The following is a 23,657-nucleotide window of genomic DNA, read 5'->3' as shown; positions in this document are numbered from 1 at the left end:
GACAATTACGGACGCCAAAAAACAGGTTACCAATACATTGGTATTTTTCAGCGAAAGTATACAGAGTACATTTCTGTCAATATAGAAAAACCATACTCGAAGGTCATCTTCCATTAAAATGTTATTCAAAAGAAGTTTTGTTGCCCCCGCTTGGCCCAAGGTTGGAAGGGCTATGAATAAATATGGTCAGCTGTCAAACTGTCCATATGTCAGCTGATTAGCTGTCAGCTGTGATATTTGTGCACGTATCGCCATCTACTCTAATAAATATTCACTAACGTTTTTAATTTTCCAAATTTCCGAGATTTATTTCTAATTTTTCTTTCTATTAAACCTTATTCAGTTTAATACGAACATTATAAAAATAATGAGCCGAATCGGGCTAGTCGTTCTCAAATGATGCGCTGACCAACGAACAGCATTTCATTTTCTTTATATAGATTATAGATAATATAGTTTATTCGCCATTATATTATAAAACAATAAAATAGTTGTAATAAGTCTTCTAATTGTTAATTATACACTGCATCCTATTTCATAAAAATACAAATACACCAAATTTTTGTTTTGCTATAATTTTTTATAAGACACATACTGGTGCTTGAGAGGACGCCATTCTGCTAAATTTATAACTGAAAAAAATGTAGTGATATTTTCTTCGCTCCTTGGAAAAATATTAAATCATGGATATGTACCACCATGATTTTTTTATGAGGTACAATTATATTTATGCTGAAAAATTTAAGTAAGATGTTTTTGTATTTTGGCCACAAAAAAGTGTAATAATGTATGTAATCTTAAGCTTGACCGCTAGATCGCGCCACACACACAGATTTTGCGTCTTGAACGATGACGCGGACTGGCCGCTTACATATTTTCCAGCAGGTTGGTCGAAAAGCGAATTATATTTTCATGAGATTGATATAAGTAACGGTTTAGCGGCGGAGACTCTTCAATTCGGTAACAAAGAATCACTCTATTAATGTAAATTCTGCGATTATTCACCATACGCTATATTTCAAAACAGAACAAAATATAAATGTGTCTAGTCACAAAATAAGTGTCCAAGATATTATAAAACGAATTACAAGTATGAATAAGATAATTATTCTCATAGATAAGGAATATAGTAAGATACTATTTCATTAACTTCAACCAAAAGGTTAGGTTAAAAAATAAAATACAGTTTTGGCGACCAAGAGTCTGGACGGCTTGTAAAGCCGGAAAAAAAATTATAATCGTACACAAAGTTTAAGCTAAGATTATTGCGGTTGTACAGTTAAATTATTTCCATGTTATTTGGTTAATTAGTTCAACCGAATCTAACCTATTTCTTGCCATAAAATTAAATTGTCTTAATAACAATTTGTTTATATTAAATAGTTGTTCGTGCGCTGAAAAAAGTTTTAATTTTTATATCGCGATATGTTTGATACAAAACATACTTTGGTGTTTAGGCTATGGTGTGAAAAAATTCTTTTATATATTAATTTTTAAAAATGTATAAATCATGTTTATGTTATGATAGGGATTTTCTTAGTACGAGTACCTACGTATTTAATTTGCATCACTTCGGGATAGCAATAAACGTGGGCATACTTCCAGAACCGCTGTGTGATGAAAAGGCATCCTTGGTGGTAATAAAATATTAAGTTCCTGTCAAAACGAATAAACATAAAATGTATTATGCAAAAGATCCTAAAAATAATATGTTTCTAATTCTTCTAACCGATCGGTTTCCCTAGGTAGTCGACAAAGTCACTTAAATATAGTAAAACTAACGGTAGTAATAACAACCTTCGGTAGCTCAGTTGGTAGAGCGGTGGACTGTAGTGGTCGTTGTAACACAGATATCCATAGGTCGCTGGTTCAAATCCGGCCCGAAGGAGAAGAAATTTTGCACTTTTTTTTAATGTTTTTTTTTGTTTAGTGTTTTACATGGTTTGATAATAATTATGGCGAACATAATATTTAAAATATATTTAACAAAAAATGTACAAATTTTTTTTAAAAATTATAAGCTTTTTTTTTTCAAATAGTATCCCCACTTCAAGTCGTTACATAGGCACATGTATAATATGCCTTGTTACCGAGTAAATGTCAATTTAAGTATATCCGCATTTTTGTTTTCTGATTTTTTAAATGTTTTTGTTTGGAATCCGAAATATTTTATATTTTTTTTTTATTTTCGGTTAATTGGATACTTTTATTTTAGCTACTTTAACTTGACATGTTTATATTTATAATTTAAATACTAGCATTTTATGAAAAATTAACGATTTATTATCAGACACGTTTGGTCTTTCTGTGAGTTTCCCAAACCATTTTCTGGTTTGTATTAGAATATTCTATTTGTATCATTCTCCTTCAAGATCCAAAAGTACCCCTTAATACCATGCTAAGAAGGTTTCTTATTATAGTTTTTGTTTTGATTTAACTATCTAGCTTAAAAGGGGATGTGTCTTACTATACTTCTATAAAACCATATAACAAATAACTATTATAATAATTCCAATTCCATTACATGATAGGTATTAGGCGTCTTCTCTTATATTTCTGAGTATACATACTACATTGACCAATAAAGACTATAAAAAACATTTTATTTATAATTTTATGTGGGCTAAAAAACCGTTCTAGTTTAAGGTAAGAAATAATTAATAAGTATGTAGTTTATACATAGGCATGAACAGTAACTATTGTTATGGTCTTGCACATTTTCAGGTCTAAAAGCATTACATATGGATATCAACATGTGTCTTGAACAAATAACGTGTGCGTGTCGGGTGGACTTGGTACCGATTTTTGTCGTTTATTTGCACACAATAGAAATCTCATACATATTTCAGCTACAAATTTAATAACCTAATGTGATTTACGGTCATACAATCGCCAGGCAAAAGTCATTAAAATCCAAATTGTAATTTAATATAAGAAACGTCCATCCCTGCCGTCCTGAATTTTAAACTTGAATAACTTAAAAGAAATTATTCAAAACTGGTTGCCGACCATCCATCATTTTCAGAAAAATTGTAATTTATGTAAAAAGTTGTAAAAACTTGAAGATTATAGGTTTAGTGCTTATGAGTAACATAACCTAAGACTTCATGATCGAAGTAGGTAAATATAACATTTTTACTCGGCTTTAAAGACTACAAATGACGACTATGCAAACACATAGTTGAAAACTTAAGAGATCCTGTTAGACTTGACTGCTTTAAATAATTTACCCACTAAAAGGACCACTTGGACAACAAAAAGAAAGCAAAGCGTTTATTTTCTAGCCGCTAACAAATTGGCAGTACCGAGTTTGATAATAAGAATATTGAACTACTATTAAGATGTGTATTTTAATACTTAAATATCGTATACAACTATAAAACACCGCATAGCATAAATTCTTCAAAGACTCTAAAACCTGTTGTTTAAATGAACACTGAAAGGTGTAAAACTATTATTGTTTATTATTGTTCCTCCACACATTCGTTATATTTTAAACAACAGAACTACATAAATAATTCTATGTTATTTTATAATCGCCGTGTTTTCAAATCGTGAATAATCCAAAGCTTACATACCATATTTCTTGTTTTTTTTTTTGACAAAATTTTCTATAAAATGACCCGTTTTAAATTACTAATATTAATCGTTTTGAGTTTGGTGGTACCGATATGTCGATCTGCACTATCCGAGGAAAACAACTTAATCTCTGAAAACTCTTCCACTGAGAAGGAGGATGTTACCAGTCATAATGTTTTGAAATGCAAATGTTTGCTTTATGGACTGATCCATATGCGATTGGTCCTGTTGGCTTTTCCAATCCCATTGATTCGGTCATGTTTTTTGGGCATAGTTGTTTGGATAAACGGTAGGGAAATTATAAATATGTTGCACAATTTACCAGATGTAAAAATTGGCTCATTGTGGCCGTTACACTTGTACACCGGATTGTTGTGGAATGACTATATTATGAAATATGATAATGATGGCCCGTATGTCAGAACATGCAACCTTGGGGAAAGAATTTTCGCAATACATAGTTATGTTACTGAAAAACTACAGGCCGACTGGGTCGCTAACGATTGTCTCCACTATGAATTGAACGATTGGTACCACCTGTGGCTTGAACGAAATCCTAATCCCGACTTCTCTAAAATAAAAGACATGGTAAGGAAGAATAACCTGGAATTTCGAAGTTTTTCGAACAAAATAAAGAAATCGATGGACCATGACCAGTACCAGACGACCGAGACGACCGAGACGACCGAGACATTGGACGAATCATTGAAAATGAAAAATCTATTCATGAACGAATTTAGCGAAAATCACGAGGTCAGTGACGTATTGATGACTTCGTACAACATACAAGTAGATTTGACTGTCACCAACCAAGTATTAAAAAGGATCTGGCTACGTGCGGTCAAAGTTAATTGGCACAAGAATAACCTTAAAAACATAAAATTATACTACGCAACGCATTTTGATTTTTTGAAAATCATATTTTTCCGTCTGACGTGGAAGCACCTGTTGTACATCCAAGTACTAGAAGACGTTTCGCCAAAGTATTTGGAATACGCCAAACAATGGCACGAGTTGCTCGAACAATTTGGACATATGTTACGCATCGAAAACGATCCTCACATCAAGCTATTGTTAAAAGCTTTCGACATGCTCGCCAATCGAAGTACAAGTGTACGAGGTGTGATAAATGGTTTGACGTTATTACTAAGAAAATGCGCCAAGTTCGTAAAGTGCAATGCGACTGAAGAGATAGTGTTGAGTCAGGAAACAAAAGAAAGTTATTTGGGAAACGCATTACTTACCAAGGATGAACTGTTAGCTATCAGTTCTACGACTTCCGGGAAAGCTTTCATAAGTCATCTGAAATTGATTTTTAGAGGAGTCGATTTTAGCGTAATACGGTCCCTTATAGACTACATTGATGAACTCAACCACGGATTAAGTACAATTTAGTAACAACTTGGTATTGAAGATACGTGCTAGTCGTCTAGAAGTATACGTTTTTCTTAACACAATAATTTACTGTCACTGTTGAATTTCAAATAAAAATTTTTTAATCCGTTTATTTTTGTGTCTGATATTCCTATAGTTCTGGTGTCCCTCAAGGCGAAATTTTCCTTCTTGTTTTCATAAGATGAACTTGTTTTCATGATAAGCAAAATATTATAGCGTGATCTATGTTAACCAATCACAGGTGTTTAAAGTAAATCTCTTGATAACTGACGTCAATCGTAATATTGTAATTTGTTCAATTTTTGATCTAGAATATTCTTTGGTCTTATATAAAATGGAATCGGAAGATATCTAAGTTACTCACTCTTTCACATAATATTAATGTAAGCTAACTATAACTATATATATAACAACTCTTTAACTATTACTTTACTGTATAAGTCGTAGTGGAATATTACTTTATTATTACTATTATTAGTATTAATACTTAAATTATTCAACCTTTGGAGCCACTAGCCAAGCCATTTTCTTATTGTTGCCTGCTGTTCTGTGATTTTATGGAGTTTGCTGTTACAGTCGTTGCCAGATAACTTGGCACAGCTGCGGCGGAGCGCAGGGCCAGGAGTTCTCAGTATTTGATATTGTTTTTTTTTGTCTATTATGTCTTGTCGAAGCATAGTTGATAGTTTATTTTTATAAAATGTATAACAATAATAATAATAGTAATAACAACAACAATAATATAAAAGCGTCGCGACCGAACTAGGGTTGTCGACGGCCGGTCGAAGAAAAAGACTAGTTTGGGATACACTTGCTGATAATCTCCGCTGCCGCCGTGCCAACTTATCTGGCAACGACTGTACCAACATTTATCTGGATATAATAATGTATGGATCTCAGTCCCTTATACGTTGTACAACAATGAATTTCTATTATTGTTGTTTAGTTTTTAAGAAATAAACATTCAATCGTCGTATATAAAATATTTGTAATTTCTATAAATAATAAAAACATGAATTATTGTTAGTTTATTTATTTTATTAATTTTTAAAAAAGCTACTTAATTATTGTGTTAAAAATGTCATGATTAGCAGGTACTTCTAAAACCAACGCCTTTTATTATTGTTTGTCTTTAGAATGTGTACGTATCAATTTAAATTAAAATAGATGTTGCCTCTATGTTATTCAACAGTTAGTGAGTGGATTTAATTTTAAATTACAACCTTAATTCTAGCTTATCGGCGTGAAAACATAATACACTATAAAAAGGGAGATTTTCCATTCACAAAGTGATATAACTCAAGTATGATCCTGGACAATTGTTTTTTAAATACTGCCCTTATTATTTAATTGCTTAAAAAATAGGGGAATGGGAATTATTTAACTCAGCCCTGGCAGACTAAATCCCGGGCAACGCCGAGTCCAGACAGCTTGTTAACAATAAAATGAAAATATTTAGAGAAGTGGGAAAATATGGGCTAGGCCGTAGAAACACAAGAGGAGACCGATTAGAGGAATTTAGCAGTGAAAACAGACTTTATCCTTGACTTTGACCTCATCCTTGACATTGACCTCATCCTCGATCGCTGTCTTGAGCTCGACTTGACCTTGACCACATCCTTGATTTTTACCTCATTTATTACCTAGACCTCATCCTCGATCTCGACCTTGACTTCATTGTGTAGGTACAGCATTAAACCTAAGATGATTTTATGAATATAATAATAAAATTGTATAAAGTGCAGTTATACAACATAAAACTGTATAATATATATAGCTATATAATATATAGCTAACTTTTCTTATGTTTGTTGTTTTTAAAACACTTTTGATTTGAAGTTCATAATACTTCATTAGTCTTCGTGTGTTATAATATGGTATCCGCTATTTACTGGGAGCATATTATTAAATATGGTACTCAACGACTAAAATTGTTTTATACAAACTACTGTCAAATATATTTAAACAATAAACTTTATTACCGTCGAAGTTGAACAAGCCCCACTCAACGAAAACATTTTAAAATTAAAAAAAAAAAAAGTATACATTGTTTGTTAAATATATTTTAAATATTATGTTCACTATAATTATCATCAAACTATGTAAAACACTGAACAAAAAAAAAACACTAACAAAAAGTGCAAAATTTCTTCTCCTTCGGGCCGGATTTGAACCAGCGACCTATGGATATCTGTGTTACAACGACCACTACAGTCCACCGCTCTACCAACTGAGCTACCGAAGGTTGTTATTACAACCGTTGGTTTTACTATATTTAAGTGACTTTGTCGACTACCTAGGGAAACCGATCGGTTAGAAGAATTAGAAACATATTATTTTTAGAATCTTTTGCATAATACATTTTATGTTTATTCGTTTTGACAGGAACTTAATATTTTATTAACACCAAGGATGCCTTTTCATCACACAGCGGTTCTGGAAGTATGCCCACGTTTATTGCTATCCCAAAGTGATGCAAATTAAATACGTAGGTACTCGTACTAAGAAAATCCCTATCATAACATAAACATGATTTATACATTTTTAAAAATTAATATATAAAAGAATTTTTTCACACCATAGCCTTAACACCAAAGTATGTTTTGAATACAAAATATCACGTGTGTGAAGTTAGCCATAAACGAGCCAGCAATATTTGATAACAGAAAGTGTCATGGCGTTGGTGTATGTTGTGTTGCCAATACACTTATTATTCTAAGGGGCAGTCCATATATACCCCATACACCGACGATTATTATTATACGATATCGACTTAATTAATTAAAATATATTATAATTATCGACAAAACAGTAAGAGTATATTATTTAACTTAAAAAAATGGCACTTGGGGTTTTGCGGCCGCCGAACCCAACCCAGCAATAAAAAGCGGCCGACCGCCGACCGATTGCAGACCTAAACCGACAGCAGTTATGTCAATTTTTGAATATGTTCCGGAAGAGGTCCCCTCAATTTAATTATACCAATCAAAAGCTTACTAAAATGTCTAAAAATTCGTCTCTATGAAAAAAGTTGGCACCGGGGGTCTTGCGGCCACCGGAAGCCGCCGAACCCAATCCAGCAATAAAAAAACGGCCGACCGCCGACCGATTGCCGACCTAAACCGACGGCAGTTATGTCATTTTTTGACAATGTTCCGGAAGAGGTCCCCTCAATTTGACTATACCAATCGAAAGCTTACTAAAATGTCTAAAAATTCGTCTCTATGAAAAAAGTTGGCACCGGGGGTCTTGCGGCCACCAGAAGCCGCCGAACCCAGGCACAAAACTATAAGCAGCCGGCCGTCTACCGACCGCCGAAGAAGCGCTTATATAATGTTAACTAATCATATAATTTGTTTTAAAATAATTTTATAATACATTTAATGAAAACAATATATAAATCAATCTGTACTTATTTTTTTAAAAGTTAATTTTAAAAAACATTGCATTACATTTATGCATAATCAAAACATTTGTATAAAATAAAAGTGTATTTAATATATATTTGTATAAACAGATTCGATTTAACCATCAATATTTCATTGACACTAAAATTAAATAAATATACATTAATCTCTAGTGTTATAAAATCCTAGCCCCTCTAGAATGGCATCAAGTAATTCCTCGTTATATATTATAATTAATAACGTCCCTTGTTCTGGCGGCGAATCGGTCGCGCCGAAATCTCCGGGTTCGGGCACCGCGACCAAAACCGGTTTTAGGTGGCAACTGGCATGTTTGATAACAATAACAATAATAACAATAATAGAGCATTATCGTATGTTGAAAGGCACTGGGCGTGACAACAGTAACCGGCGCAGCAGGTGCCCCGTGCCGTGGAAAAAACCATGATAAATAGTATATAAAATATCTATTTAAAGCAGCTAAGCTACTTTGGAGTATCTAAAAAAAAAAAAAAATAACAGGCACCTAACTGGTGGCTTCGCGTCAGTTCAATGACGTATAATTTATAAATTTAAAGTCGTCTCAATTTAGCTGTTTTATTTTTCCCACTACTATAGATTAAATATATGCTATTGTAGTAAGCAGAGTTCACTACATAAAATTGAGGACCAAGAGAATATATATAAACCACGTTTTAACTTAAAAGACTTTAAAGCTGTAATTTATAATAAACACACAATAACAATTATATATATATATAATTATAACTTTTACTGACACACTATTATTGTCTATGATCTGGCATAAGTAACTGGCCTAATTGTGGTTAATTAAAAAACAGTTTATATAGTAATATATAAATTAGTGAATGACGTTAAACTTAGAGAACTAGGAAGGCCTAATAATATTATCGTGGATGCGCGTGAAAAAGAGGTTAAGTCAACATTTTGTGCAAAATGAGTTATATGCACCGACAAATTCACAAAAAAAACTATCATTTGTGTTTTATAGTTTAAGTCTAAGTGTAATATTCAATGAATAATAAAGAAGTGTTTGATGAGATGTCACTATTTTTCTGATCTTAGTGTATTTTGTAATAAGTCGACTTAAATATTTTTGAATTTACAATTGAATAGTGTTCTAGTTCTAATTTATACAGGAAAGTATAAAACAAGTTATTTTATTATCTTATTAAAAAGATATTTATCTTATCCTAATACCTGATCTTAAATATTCTTCTAAACTTTATTTTCCATTTCCTGAAAAGTTCATAGTGGTTGACTTAACCCCTTTTTCACGCGCACCCACGAATTTTAAAAATAATTACAAGGGGTAACTAGACGTGACCTAGTTTACAATAAGAAATACTGTGTAATAACAATTTAAAAGTTTAAGGCCTATGGGCTATGATGTCATTTAGCCAATCATGACATCCTGCAAAACAACCTAACTATAATATATAAAATAATATAATATAAACTAATATATAATATAATCCATTAACATAAATTAACAATAACCCAGAATTATGAGCTGCTTACATAATTACATTGTGTTATTGAATTAATTTTATAATCATACTAGACCCGATATTCTATCATCCCTTTGAAATAGTCCATGGTGGTTATAAAAAACACATTTTGCGTAGCTAACTTATAGGCCAGTAAATACAAATTTAAGCAAAAATAAAAAAAAATCTCAAAGAATTATTTTTTTGTAAGTGTTGTTACGGTGCAACACAACATCTAAAACGGCCTTTCTCAAACCCACTAACGATCCGTACCGAATAGTAAACGAAACTACCGAAAAACCACTAACAAAACATCAGCCAATGGGATTGCGGGGTTTTTACGAAAACAGCATAAATACCGACCGCAATCCCACAATCAACACAGTCTTCTTCCAACCATCCGGGTATCTTATACACTGGATAATTTGGAAGCCGACAACTACACTATCAACCGCCAGCGTCTACCAGCAGTAGCAAGCGACACCAGCAGTAACCACAGAGACTCAGCAGCAGCGGAACCGACAGGAGCGGCACCCGCAGCAGACGTGCCGACAGTTCACACGGCTCCACCGACGGTTCCACATCGCAGGCCGTCCTTCCTAAAAATACAGAGTCACTTATTAAAGTTGCGCTCTCCTCCCGGTGACTAGAGTCCGTAGGCGCTTATTCAAGCTGCCCTACTTTCCTTCTAGTCATCCCAATACATCCCCCACACATCTGTATCCCCTGTAGGACAATATAGTACCATAATTGTGAGGTACATAGTGCCCGTTTAACCCAGCGTGAGAGGCGAACTTATGCGAGTCCCGCCCTCACCGTTACTTAGTGTATTACCTAAAACCTCTGAATAATAAAGAACAACCGTAATATCAAGCATCCGTTTTATTATTCAACACACGACACGGCAAGGCACCCGCCACCCGTATCAATTGGCGCCCAACGTTCAAGCTCGAACCCAGACCCCGGATCAATAGTCTCGCGCTCAAAATGACTGAGAAAATAGATGACGCATTCAAGAGAATAGACTCTTTGGAGTCATGGACGAAAAAAATTATCGCCTCCATCAAAGAGCTGGACGCGAACAACACCGAACACAAGAAAAGGACCGAAGAACTACAACAATTGTTAAACATGTCTGACACAAACTTAATTATTGAAAAGGCCAAAAGGGAATCTGAAGTTAGCTTACTCCAAAAGGAAATTGAACAATTAAGGGTATTGTGTCAGCAAAGTGCATCCAATACCACCAATAACGCCTCGGAACGAGTCATACCTGTCGAAATGACCCCACCAACATTTTATGGCAACGAGCGGGACATACACCCTAAAAAATTCATTAAAGAACTAAGAAGATACATTACACATCGAAAAGTAACTACGGAAGACCAGATTTTACTAGTAGTAGAAAACAGTTTACGCAACAAGGCAGCCAACTGGTTTAGCATAGTAAAAGACGCTTCTCCCGATCTTGACCAATTCGAAACTATGTTTTTAAAGAATTTTTTTTCGGAAAGCCAACAATGGGATATATTCATAAAATGTACGGAAGCTGGTAAAAAACCAATCCAATCCGGATTTCAAGGTCACTTCCATTACTGGATGTCCGAACTTAAGCAGTTAGACTTTCCAAAAATGGATGAAGAACAATCAATCAACCTTATCACCAAACATTTTCCGATATCCGTGCAGGCTTACATTCAGACTTGTCCAGAAAAAAGTTCCTACCCATTTGGGAAAAATTAAAAGAAATCGAAACAAAGAGAAACGAAGGCAGAAGTGACCAATCAGTTCAAAACAATTTGCAGCGCCTAGGCAACTACAAACCAGACCAGAATCAGTCTAATCCACCGCCTAGTAACGTTAGGATTGAAGCTGGACAGAAGGACCGAAAAATTAAGCAGATAACGACCGAATATGACAAATTCAATGAAGAGGAGTCGGAAGAAATTGATCTTGAAAAAAACTCCTATCAGGGGATTGTGGACTAAGATCGCCCACAATCATAAACACCCCAGATCTTCGCGCAGACATAAAAAGTATTATCGCACTCCAGGATGTGATCGATCAAGCAGATGACACGTCCACAACTAATCTTAGGGAACTATGCGACAACGAGAACTTTGACTTCACTCCGCCAGTCAGTTTGAAGGAATGCCCTTATATTACTGGTCAAATAGTCGACAGAATAGACTTGCTTGTTGACATTGGAGCAGAAATAACTGTCATGTCGGAAGAGTGTTATAATGACAGATCAAAAAAAGCACCTGACATACCAACGCTCCCGATAACAGGACTAAGTATCCACCTAGCGGGCGAAGACAAACCAACTAAAATCCGAAAACAAGCACTCATACCGTTGAACCTAGACCCACACAGGGAACAAATTCCATGCACAGTGATTGGCCAGTTAAACGATGGCGGGACTTTAGAAAGTGATTTTTTAAGAAATAACAAGGCGGTTATCGATTACGGCAAAGAGCAAATTATTTGTGAATACAACGGTAAAGAAATAAGCATACCATTTTCAAATACTTCAGGAAAACCAACGTCTCCATTACACATGATAGCAAGAAAAGTAATGACAGAACCACGGGTGAAAAAACCACCAGATAGATTTCTGGCGGCCGTGAAAAATTACGGACATTATCAATGTGTGTCCGTTTTCTGATAATATAAAACAAGGGCTACTGCAAAGAGCGAATCGGAACGCCAAATCAGGCTAGCAAACAAAAAACTTTGCCACATATATATATAAAAAGGAAAATAATTAAAAAAAAAAAAAATAAATAAATAAATAAAATACAAAAAAAAATCAACATCAAATCGTCAAACTGCAAAATGCCGTCAACCATGCAAAACAAGACAATGAATTTGTGTACGAACTGTTGGATACAAGATCCAACACCCGGACACAAATGCGGGGGGGTACTGTTACGGTGCAACACAACATCTAAAACGGCCTTTCTCAAACCCACCAACGATCCGTACCGAATAGTAAACGAAACTACCGAAAAACCACTAACAAAACATCAGCCAATGGGATTGCGGGGTTTTTACGAAAACAGCATAAATACCGACCGCAATCCCACAATCAACACAGTCTTCTTCCAACCATCCGGGTATCTTATACACTGGATAATTTGGAAGCCGACAACTACACTATCAACCGCCAGCGTCTACCAGCAGTAGCAAGCGACACCAGCAGTAACCACAGAGACTCAGCAGCAGCGGAACCGACAGGAGCGGCACCCGCAGCAGACGTGCCGACAGTTCACACGGCTCCACCGACGGTTCCACATCGCAGGCCGTCCTTCCTAAAAATACAGAGTCACTTATTAAAGTTGCGCTCTCCTCCCGGTGACTAGAGTCCGTAGGCGCTTATTCAAGCTGCCCTACTTTCCTTCTAGTCATCCCAATACATCCCCCACACATCTGTATCCCCTGTAGGACAATATAGTACCATAATTGTGAGGTACATAGTGCCCGTTTAACCCAGCGTGAGAGGCGAACTTATGCGAGTCCCGCCCTCACCGTTACTTATTGTATTACCTAAAACCTCTGAATAATAAAGAACAACCGTAATATCAAGCATCCGTTTTATTATTCAACACACGACACGGCAAGGCACCCGCCACCCGTATCAGTGTACTATGTAGTAGACTACAGCAGTAGGAAAATAAATTAAGCATTACGATTTCATAATATTTATTTAATATTTAGCTGTAGAATAATAATTTCCAGCAATTTGTACACATGCCCTACAGGCTACAGCCTACATCATTTTAATGTAGCATAAGAAAAATCATATCCATTCGTTGCAGCTGTAGTGTACGCGTCTGTGAAGGACCGTACAGTACACTAAACGACTAACGGTATCGGCAGGACTAGGAGTCGTTGTTCAATAATTAAACACATTTAAACTTAGTTAATATTAGTATAATAATAAAAAGTATTATTGGTTAAACTGGATATTTAGCATAATAAATATTTTAAACAGTTTGTAGTTAATATAATTAACCCGAGTACTTGTTGCAGTCGCACTACTCTACTAAATAATAGCTTTATAATAAAGAACACCCAAATTGAAGGGCGACAATGCAAAACGTGCTATTGCTATTTTTCGCTTTTTCCAGTGACATCGATTTTCTGGTGTAGCATATAAGAAAGTCATAGACAAACACTGTAATATTCTAAAAATGCATAAAAGAAATCTGAACTTATTTATGATAATTGTTAATATGTAAATTTAAATTTAGATACATTAAAACATAATTTTGTGAAACGAATCGCGCCAAAACGTACCATATCCACCACTTAGTTTGTTTTGGCAAAATTCAGTGGAAATAGTACGTTTTGGCAATATTTCATCATAACGTACTATTTCCAACAAATAGTGTATTTTAACATAATATATTTATATAGGTAGTCAATAATATTATCTATTTTAAATAACAAACTATAATTTTTTTTTTCATAATTAACTATTTCCTGAAAAATTAAATATTCCATACATAGTTTTTTTGGTGACTGTAGATTTGTTACAATATGATTTGTATTATCTTGAAAAATTATAAAACCTTATTTAACAGTCATAAAAAAAAATGAATAATATTACAAATATAAAATAAAATAAAACCAAGACACTAATTAACCTTGGTTTATTTACCATCAATTTAAAAAAAACTAGTAGACAACTGCCACCGTTTTCGGTCGGCGGTCAGCCATTTTTTTATTGCTGGGTTGGGTTCGGCGGCTTCTGGTGGCCGCAAGACCCCCGGTGCCAACTTTTTTCATAGAAACGAAATTTTAGACATTTTAGTAAGCTTTCGATTGGTATAATTAAATTGAGGGAATCTCTTCCGGAACATATTCAAAAATTGACATAACTGCCGTCGGTTTAGGTCGGCAATCGGTCGGCGGTCGGCCGTTTTTTTATTGCTGGATTGGGTTCGGCGGCTTCTGGTGGCCGCAAGACCCCCGGTGCCAACTTTTTTCATAGAAACGAATTTTTAGACATTTTAGTAAGCTTTTGATTGGTATAATCAAATTGAGAGAACCTCTTCCGGAACATTGTCAAAAAATGACATAACTGCCGCCGGTATCGGTCGGCGGTCGGCCGTTTTTTTATTGCTGGATTGGGTTCGGCGGCTTCTGGTGGCCGCAAGACCCCCGGTGCCAACTTTTTTCATAGAGACGAATTTTTAGACATTTTAGTAAGCTTTCGATTGGTATAATCAAATTGAGGAGACCTCTTCCGGAACATTGTCAAAAATTGACATAACTGCCGTCGGTTTAGATCGCCAATCGGTCGGCGGTCGGCCGCTTTTTTATTGCTGGGTTGGGTTCGGCGGCCGCAAAACCCCAAGTGCCATTTTTTTAAGTTAAATAATATAGTCTTACTGTTTTGTCGATAATTATAATATATTTTAATTAATTAAGTCGATATCGTATAATAATAATCGTCGGTGTATGGGGTATATATGGACTGCCCCTTAGAATAATAAGTGTATTGGCAACACAACATACACCAACGCCATGACACTTTCTGTTATCAAATATTGCTGGCTCGTTTATGGCTAACTTCACACTCGTAAAATATCGTGAAATAATAATTAAAACTTTTTTCAGCGCACGAACAACTATTTAATATAAACAAATTGTTATTAAGACAATTTAATTTTATGGCAAGAAATAGGTTAGATTCGGTTGAACTAATTAACCAAATAACATGGAAATAATTTAACTGTACAACCGCAATAATCTTAGCTTAAACTTTGTGTACGATTATAATTTTTTTTCCGGCTTTACGAGCTGTCCAGACTCTTAGTCGCCAAAACTGTATTTCTCCTTCCCCGCTTTCTATCATACGTCTGCTTACAATGTGCTCCAATTTCTTCTATTTCTCCCTGACACCGTCCATCTATCTTCTTTGCGGTCTTCTTCTTGGTACCTTCCTCCAATATACTTCCATCGGCCAGCCATCCATGGTCTTCCTATAATAGAACAGGATTCTACCTTTGTCTCTCTGATGAATTGGACAATACCTTTTCTTGTGTATAGCTGGTATAGTTGGGCGTTAGTTATTATTTCCCATTTCTGTTCCGTCTTGTTAATTACGATTATTATTTATCAATTAATTAAAATTACATTTACTCGACGGTTTCCGTAGACTCTCATAATTTGTTTGATATCAAGTTCAAGTTCAGGGTTATAATATCTAGTCACGTGGTCGTTGGTAACATAGTTTCTGCTCACTCATTTGGGGATAATTTCATTAAATATATTTTTCATTGCCTAAAAATGTTTATTGTTACAATATTTGCTATCTAGTGCACATTATAATATTGTAAGAAATTGTCCTATAACATCACCTCTTTGGACATCAATAAAAGAGTTTCTATAGCTAATTTTTTTTTTATCAACCGTATAACATAATATCGTTCATTATACATAATTTACTTTACTTGTTTTAGATTTATTCGTTAATAAATGATATTAATATGTTTGCATATTGTGTGACTTTTTGGTTTATTTAGTAATAAAATATTATTGAAACCATTACCCAGCGTGTAGTTGTGACCGTATGTCTTCATTATTGTTTGGAGTTTTTTTCGGTCTTCGTAAAAATAATGTTTACAATGCTCTATTCCACGAGGGTTTGATTTTTATAATACAAAAGTATTAGGGAATTATTATTTTTTAAATCCTGTTCTTTTCTAAAAGTGGCCATTTTGATGTGTAGCTTTTTTTAAATATTTTAACTGATCGATATTTAAGTTTTGGGTTATTGCAGTTTTAATAAATAGATGTAATAAGCAAAGCGGTGTGTTGCAGCCGAAAATATTTTTTATTGGTGCGTTTTTCTACACCCCGGCTTACCTTATGTGCAAATTAAACTTAAACATTACCCTAAAATAATTTATTACAAAATCGTTGTTGCCAACCAAAATGTTAAATATACTTCAAAAGTTATTAGCATGATATAAATTTCCAAAAGAAATTTCACAATGGTGTATATTTTTTAAATGTTTAGTTTACAAAATACAATAGTAGAATAGGGCACATATGGCTAACCCACAGTTATCTCATGAAAAAAACAAGAAGCACCAATATGCGATACATGCAACACCACTGTATCAGTAAAGCACATCCTCACCGAATGCATGAAATATGAAAACATCCGAAAGGAATCCAACATCCCAGATCACCTCCATGCAGCACTTCACCCCAACCTTCAGGCTGAACGCAACATCATCCAATTTCTAAAAAAATCAAATCTACTCTCTCTTCTGTAAACAATTGTATACTTAATTTATTTGTAATTCTCCCTATTATACTATAACATATGTATACCAAAATTGTACGCCAATGACCCTGCAGTCGAGGCTTTTGAATAATAAAAAAAATAGTAGATTAATTTTTAATAATTACAAAATAACTTCACTTTAATATTTATAATGATAATAATAAAAAAATGATTTGTAAAATATATAAAAGTTATAGTTAAAACAATTATAATTACCTTTTCATCAATAGAATTTAATATTGGAATATAGTATAATTTAAAGCATAGTAAAATCATTTTCTTTTTAACACGCTTATACTAGCTTCACTTGTATGTTTGTATGTAACTATGTAACTAATAAAAGAGATAGGCAACCGAACGTACATGCGTGTATTCATTGTTGTTTACCTGAAGTTTTCAAGTAATAGAGACACGTATGTACTAGAATTAAAAAAAAACACGATTTTAAAGCACATCGAACTAAAAAGTGGAAAATAAAAAAATATATGTTAAAAAAAAACTAAAAAACATGCTTAAATAGTAAAATAAACTAAAAAGTAGAAAATAATTTTCAATATAGAAATCAATTAATAAAAATAAATAGTATTATTGTGAAAAAAGTGTGGGGCGCTTTTCAAGAACTGATATATGTAGCACCCCACGCTTTTTTCAGAATAATACTATTTATTCACAATAATACTATTTATTTTTTATTAATTGATTTCTATATTGAAAATTATTTTCTACTTTTTAGTTTATTTTACTATTTAAGCGTGTTTTTTAAACTATAATTTTTATATTTATAGTACAATCGAATCCGATGAGCGAAACTCCTCTTCCCCTTCGACGAACTTAATAGTAGTTAAAAATAAGTTAAAGACCACGAGGGCCGACACTTATTGCAAGATAATAAGTGGGCTCGCCTGGTTTATGGAGTCAGCAAAGGCGAAAATGGTGTGGCCAAAATACAAAAACATTTTACTTAATTTTTTCAGTATAAATATAATTGTACCTCATAAAAAAAATCATGGTGGTACATACATATCCATGATTTCATATTTTTCCAGGGAGCGAAGAAAATATCACTACATTTTTTTAGTTATAAATTTAGCAGAATGGCGTCCTCTCAAGCACCAGTATGTGTCTTATAAAAAATACAAAAAATTATAACAAAACAAAAATTTGGTGAATTTGTATTTTTATTAAATAGGATGCAGTGTATAATTGACAATTAGAAGACTTATTACAACTATTTTAATTGTTTTATAATATAATGGCGAATAAACTATATTAGAACGGCTGGCCCGATTTGGCTTATTTTTGATAAATGTTCGTAATAAACCGAATAAGGTTTTAATGGAAAGAAAAATTAGAAATATACCCGGAGATTTAGAAAATTAAAAACGTTAGTGAATATTTATTACAGTAGATACGTGCACAAATATCACAGCTGACAAATGGACAGTTTGACAGCTGGCCATATTTATTCATAGCACAGAACAACCGTATAGCCCTCCCAACCTTGGGCCAAGCGGGGGCAGCAAAACTTCTTTTGAATAAAATTTGAATGGAAGATGACCTTCGAGTATGGCTTTTTTATATTGAAAACAATGTAATGTGAATACTTTCGCTGAAAAATACCAACGTAACATAAAAAAAATATAGAAATAATATACATAACATATCTCAATGATTAATAATAAATATCAAAGTGTTCAAAATAATATTTACCTTCTTCACTCCATTGCCCGTATCGATGTAAGGCACTTATGATTTTAGGTTGATAATACTTAAGTAAGTCTTTGTGCGTTATAAAAGGGTGTGCAGCATTTTCTGGGAGCATGTTATTAAATATTTCATGCAACTGCTAAACATTTTTTTTATTTATACAAAACTGATGTAAAAATGAACAGAAAAATGTATTACCGCTGAAAATGAACTATTATCCTCCCAAAATGAAACTAAAAGATGACCATTGTCTATGGCATTTTGAAAGTCATGGTAGTCTAGTACGTTTATTCCATCTGAAAATCACCAACATATTTTGTGTATAAGAATTTAGAATCAATGTTATATTTTTATACTTAAAATTTGTTTTTTAGGCAAATGGGAATTCTCGACTGGCATAGTTAACAGGCATGAAATATACTATTATATAATACTTGCTCACAATGATATAACACAATAATAAGCGTAATTACAGATGAACAAGTGATAGTCAGTACAATTATTTACATATTAAAACTTTGATGACCAGTATATTTTTTATGTTTTTTAGGGGTTTTTTGGCGTTAATACGAGACCAACAACAAAACAAAAAAAACAAACAAAAAGGCATTTTTAGTTTAGGCGTGACAAGTGGTGTAGCGTGGCCAAAGACATTGGATAAACGTATTGGCGCGAACAACTAGATTACTTACAAAGGATCCGATTTTTTTAAAAGTTAAATAAACAATGACTATTTTACTAATTTCAATTCTTTTATCACCCTCTACCGACAGTATAATATCGCGCAGCATATTATTATCTATAACAGTGAACTGTCTATAGTATGTATAATCAATGGTAATAATTAATACAACCACAATAAAAGCAAGCGTTTTCGTGGGCGTGATTTAAAGATATGTGTGATCAACTATTGTATCAAAACACCCATTGAATCAAATGATTTCGTTTCAAAGTAGTGATCAGAGTGTCGATGATGCCAACCAAAAATAATAATAATGTTTTCGTTTCTCACTTCTGGTACACCGTAAATGTAGTGAAACAAAACAAAAAACGAAATCAATTAAAACCCAAATCTCGTACTTAAGTACTCAAAACTTGTGTATGTAAAAGTTACAGTGTATATAGACACAAAAAAAGCTCACAACATTGTAAAACCAATAGCCTCTCAGCTCCGCATTAGAGCTATAAACGTATACATGTTGAGAGAGGTATTAATAAAGTATTCAACTACTAAAGGGGAACGAAAAGCGTCATTTTTTTTTTTTACAAATAAAGACTAAAACGCGGAGTCGTTTTCCGCAGTGTCTACCGAACCGATTTTAATCATTTTTTTGTTTGTTTTATAGTTTAACATCTTATCAATGGGGTCTAAAAGGCCGATTTTTTATTTTTGTTTTCGAAAAATATTTCTAAACATTTTTATTTTTACTTTTTAATAGTTTTTCACATCTGTACATCTGTTTACTTTTTTAATCGCGTACACCGCAATAGTCGCGTCATTTGGTGTAACACCGGTTGTCGCGCACAGTATCTGTGAGATGCACGATTAATTTCACCGGCACACAAAAAAATAAGGTTGTTTGTGCATTTGACCAGACCCACCTACGGACATGTTTTTCGATCCGCTGAATCCGAACTTGAGGTCTGTTTGGCCCGGTCGCCCTCCAGATTTGAGTAAAATGCAAAAAACCCCAAAAATGCAAAAAATTCCGAAAAACTGCAATTACAGCAAAGAAAAATGTTTTGTGGACCCGGATCAAGTATGATTTATTATGTATTTCAATCCGTCAAATCTGAATCTAAAGGTTAATTAGCCGTCAAAATTTAAAAAATTTGCGAAAACCCGAAAAAATTGCAAAAAATCATGAAAAACCAAAGTTATGGAAGATGAAAAAAATTTGTGGATCCAGATCGAGTATAATTTTTATGTATCTTGTTCCACTGAATCTGAATTTAAAGTTTATTTGGTCCATTAAAATTTCAAAATTAAAAAAAAATCTCAACAAAATTGAGAAAATTGCAGTTATAAATATGAAAAAAAGACAATTATCGGAAAGACCATTTCGGATCCCTTTCCAATGTTAATCTGTTACGCTGTTACGCTTTTTTCGGTTATGTGCCAGATCGAAGACATGAAAATGTAAAAATCGGCCTTTTAGCACCCATTGAAAAAATAGTAGGCTTCGCGTAAAAATAGAAAAAAAACTTTCGCCATAACTCGGAGAAAAATAACTTTAAAGTATTATAACTAGGAAATTGTAATATGAGTTCACCTTTAAATTAGTAAGTGTATGAAAAATGAGTATTAAATCAATTTTTGTCAAATATTGCTAATTTTACGATAATTAATAATTGTAGTTATTAAAAATCATATTTACTGTAATTTCTTCCGTAGTCAATCGTAATTTGTTTGAGTTGAGGTGCATAATACTTCATCAAGTCCCAGTGGTCGATCGTGTCATGCATTGGTCCCTTGTTTTTTATTTTTTCAAATGCAGTAAATATCGCCTAAAAATTTTAAGTAACTTATGCATAGTTTATTTATAATAAATTTTTATATAGAACATTTATTACCGCAAAAGATTCCTTTTCTTCCAACAGCGGTTTTGGAAGGACACCCATGTTTGTTACATATCTGAAGTGATAAAAGTAAAATACGTACTCGTTATCTGAAAACCAACATCATAAAATAAAAAAGGTTTTTTAAATTATTAAAAATTAATACATTAAAGTTTTGTTTACGTTATTGCCTAAACATCGAAGTATGTATTTAATTACAAACTATTTAATATAAATAATGTTAATAAGACAATTTTCCTTGTATTGCAAGGAATAGGTTAGATTAAGTGTTACTAATTCACCAAATTACATAGGCATACCTTAAACTACGTGTAAACCTAAGACGATTGTACGATTACTAAATGCAATTATTAGGAAATATTAGATTTACTCGAATTACTCCCGTGCTCTCTCATAATTTGTTCGATATCAAGTTCAAGTTCAGGATATCTGCTTTTATAGTATCTAGTCATGTCGTCATTGGTAACATAGTCTCTGCTTACTCCTTCGGGGATAATTTCATTAAATATCTTTTTCATTGCCTAAAAATGTTTTTAAAATATATTTGAAACATAGTTAAAGACTAACATTTATTAAGTATAAAACGTTTTAACCTAGTGTTTCTCATTAGTAGCTAGTTAATTTGTAATGACTTATGGTAAACTGGTTGTTAATTAATAAAGAATTAATAAATTAAAGACATTTTCACCCATTATTGTAATATTGTTACAATATTTGCTATCGAGTGCACATATAATATTGTAAAAAATTGTCCCATAACATCACCTTTTTGGACCATCTTTGTATGTGGCCATCTAATGCGGCCTTTCTAAAACTAGCAAATCTGTATTTGTAATACACCTTTCCTAGAAACAACCACACCATAACATAAATATTAAATAACATTTTTTTTATAAATTACTCATTGTTTTGTACTCATTTGTCTTATAATTATTTTAAATATCCATATTATTTTAAAATTTTTAGAATTTCTATGTCCATTGTTTTTTTTAACTATAATGAATATTCTTATTGTTCAATATATATAAATTACATAATTTTTTTTTTAGTTTTCTTCTCGTTTTTATGTGTTCCACTCTTAGTGAGTAGACGTATAATGCAACAACGACCTGCCTTATCTATACCATTAAGCTAATCGCCTACTGCACCGATCAAAGTAGGTAATAAACATAAAAAAAAATTGCCCGAACCATGAGTTCAGCCAGCTGGTCATCATTATCTCCCCGTACACAATCGATTAATTCAACGAACACAAAATATAACTCCAGCAAGACAGTAACTCCAATTAAAGTTATTGAAAATTCAACCAACGACGACTATAACTGGAAAACCGTTCCAATCAGTTCACCTAGTCATTCCCCAAAAGCAAAAATCTAAAAAACAAATTCCTTTTCAAGCCAAAACCATTATGCAGCTCTTACCATGACTACCAATTAGATGGAAATTTACAATTTATAAAGCTCAGTAACTGATTCTTTATCCCCCTATAAATACCCTAGTAAATCTAACAATATCCCAATAGTTCTAAAAGAAATGTTAGTAAAAAAAAAAAAATAGAGCTTGAGCTAGATGACAATCAACTCGACATCCTGATGACAAAATTGCACTAAACATAATTTTAAATAAATTAAAAAATAATTTTACAAAATAAACACGAAATGTTTCGAAAATAATATCTCCAAACTTCAAACAAATAACTGCTCCCTTTGGAGTAAAACAAAAAGTATATTAAAACATAAAAAATTAATTCCTTTTATAAAACTAAACAATAACCAACTAGCAATATCCGACATTGACAAGTCCAACTCATGAACTATGCAACTATCTAACTTATGAAAACTATATGTGGTGCAGTCGACCGTGATCGGTTCCCAGGAGTGAGTGGGACACTTTTTGCATTTTTTTACAACTTTTTTTTCAACTTTAGTGGTAATTTATATTGCAATAAGTCTAAAAACTCATAAAATATTTATATTTTATTACTACAGAACACATGTTTACCCTTGAAAGTACTTGATAACTGGCTGATAACTTGCATTGGCTCTTTATCTCTCTTCCTTTTACTCACTATCTACTGAGATGCTTGAAACAGTGACTCTCTGATAAATAAATTTATGAATATAGTTATTTATTGCATCAGTAATCAAAATTAAAGAGACTGGTGGATAGAGAGAA

General features: G+C 33.1%; 2 non-coding genes across 2 annotated transcripts; one reads left to right on the top strand and one right to left on the bottom strand.

Moving 5' to 3' along the window:
• The first annotated feature begins 1,796 nt into the window (after positions 1–1,796).
• Trnay-gua (transfer RNA tyrosine (anticodon GUA)) lies at positions 1,797–1,888 on the top strand. The gene is given in 2 exon segments: positions 1,797–1,833; positions 1,853–1,888. It is a non-coding gene; the product is annotated as a tRNA-Tyr (tRNA).
• Positions 1,889–7,127: 5,239 nt separating this feature from the next.
• Trnay-gua (transfer RNA tyrosine (anticodon GUA)) lies at positions 7,128–7,219 on the bottom strand. The gene is given in 2 exon segments: positions 7,128–7,163; positions 7,183–7,219. It is a non-coding gene; the product is annotated as a tRNA-Tyr (tRNA).
• Positions 7,220–23,657: the final 16,438 nt, after the last annotated feature.

The sequence above is a fragment of the Adelges cooleyi genome, unplaced genomic scaffold (genome assembly GCF_023614345.1).
Source record: "Adelges cooleyi isolate 19-005CV unplaced genomic scaffold, UGA_ACOO_1.1 ACOO_flye_CR_arks_rails_tigmint_CR_PRNA_249, whole genome shotgun sequence".
NCBI classification, from domain to species: Eukaryota; Metazoa; Arthropoda; class Insecta; order Hemiptera; family Adelgidae; genus Adelges; species Adelges cooleyi.
Note: the sequence above shows the minus strand (reverse complement) of the source record. Positions and strands in the feature narration are given on the sequence as shown.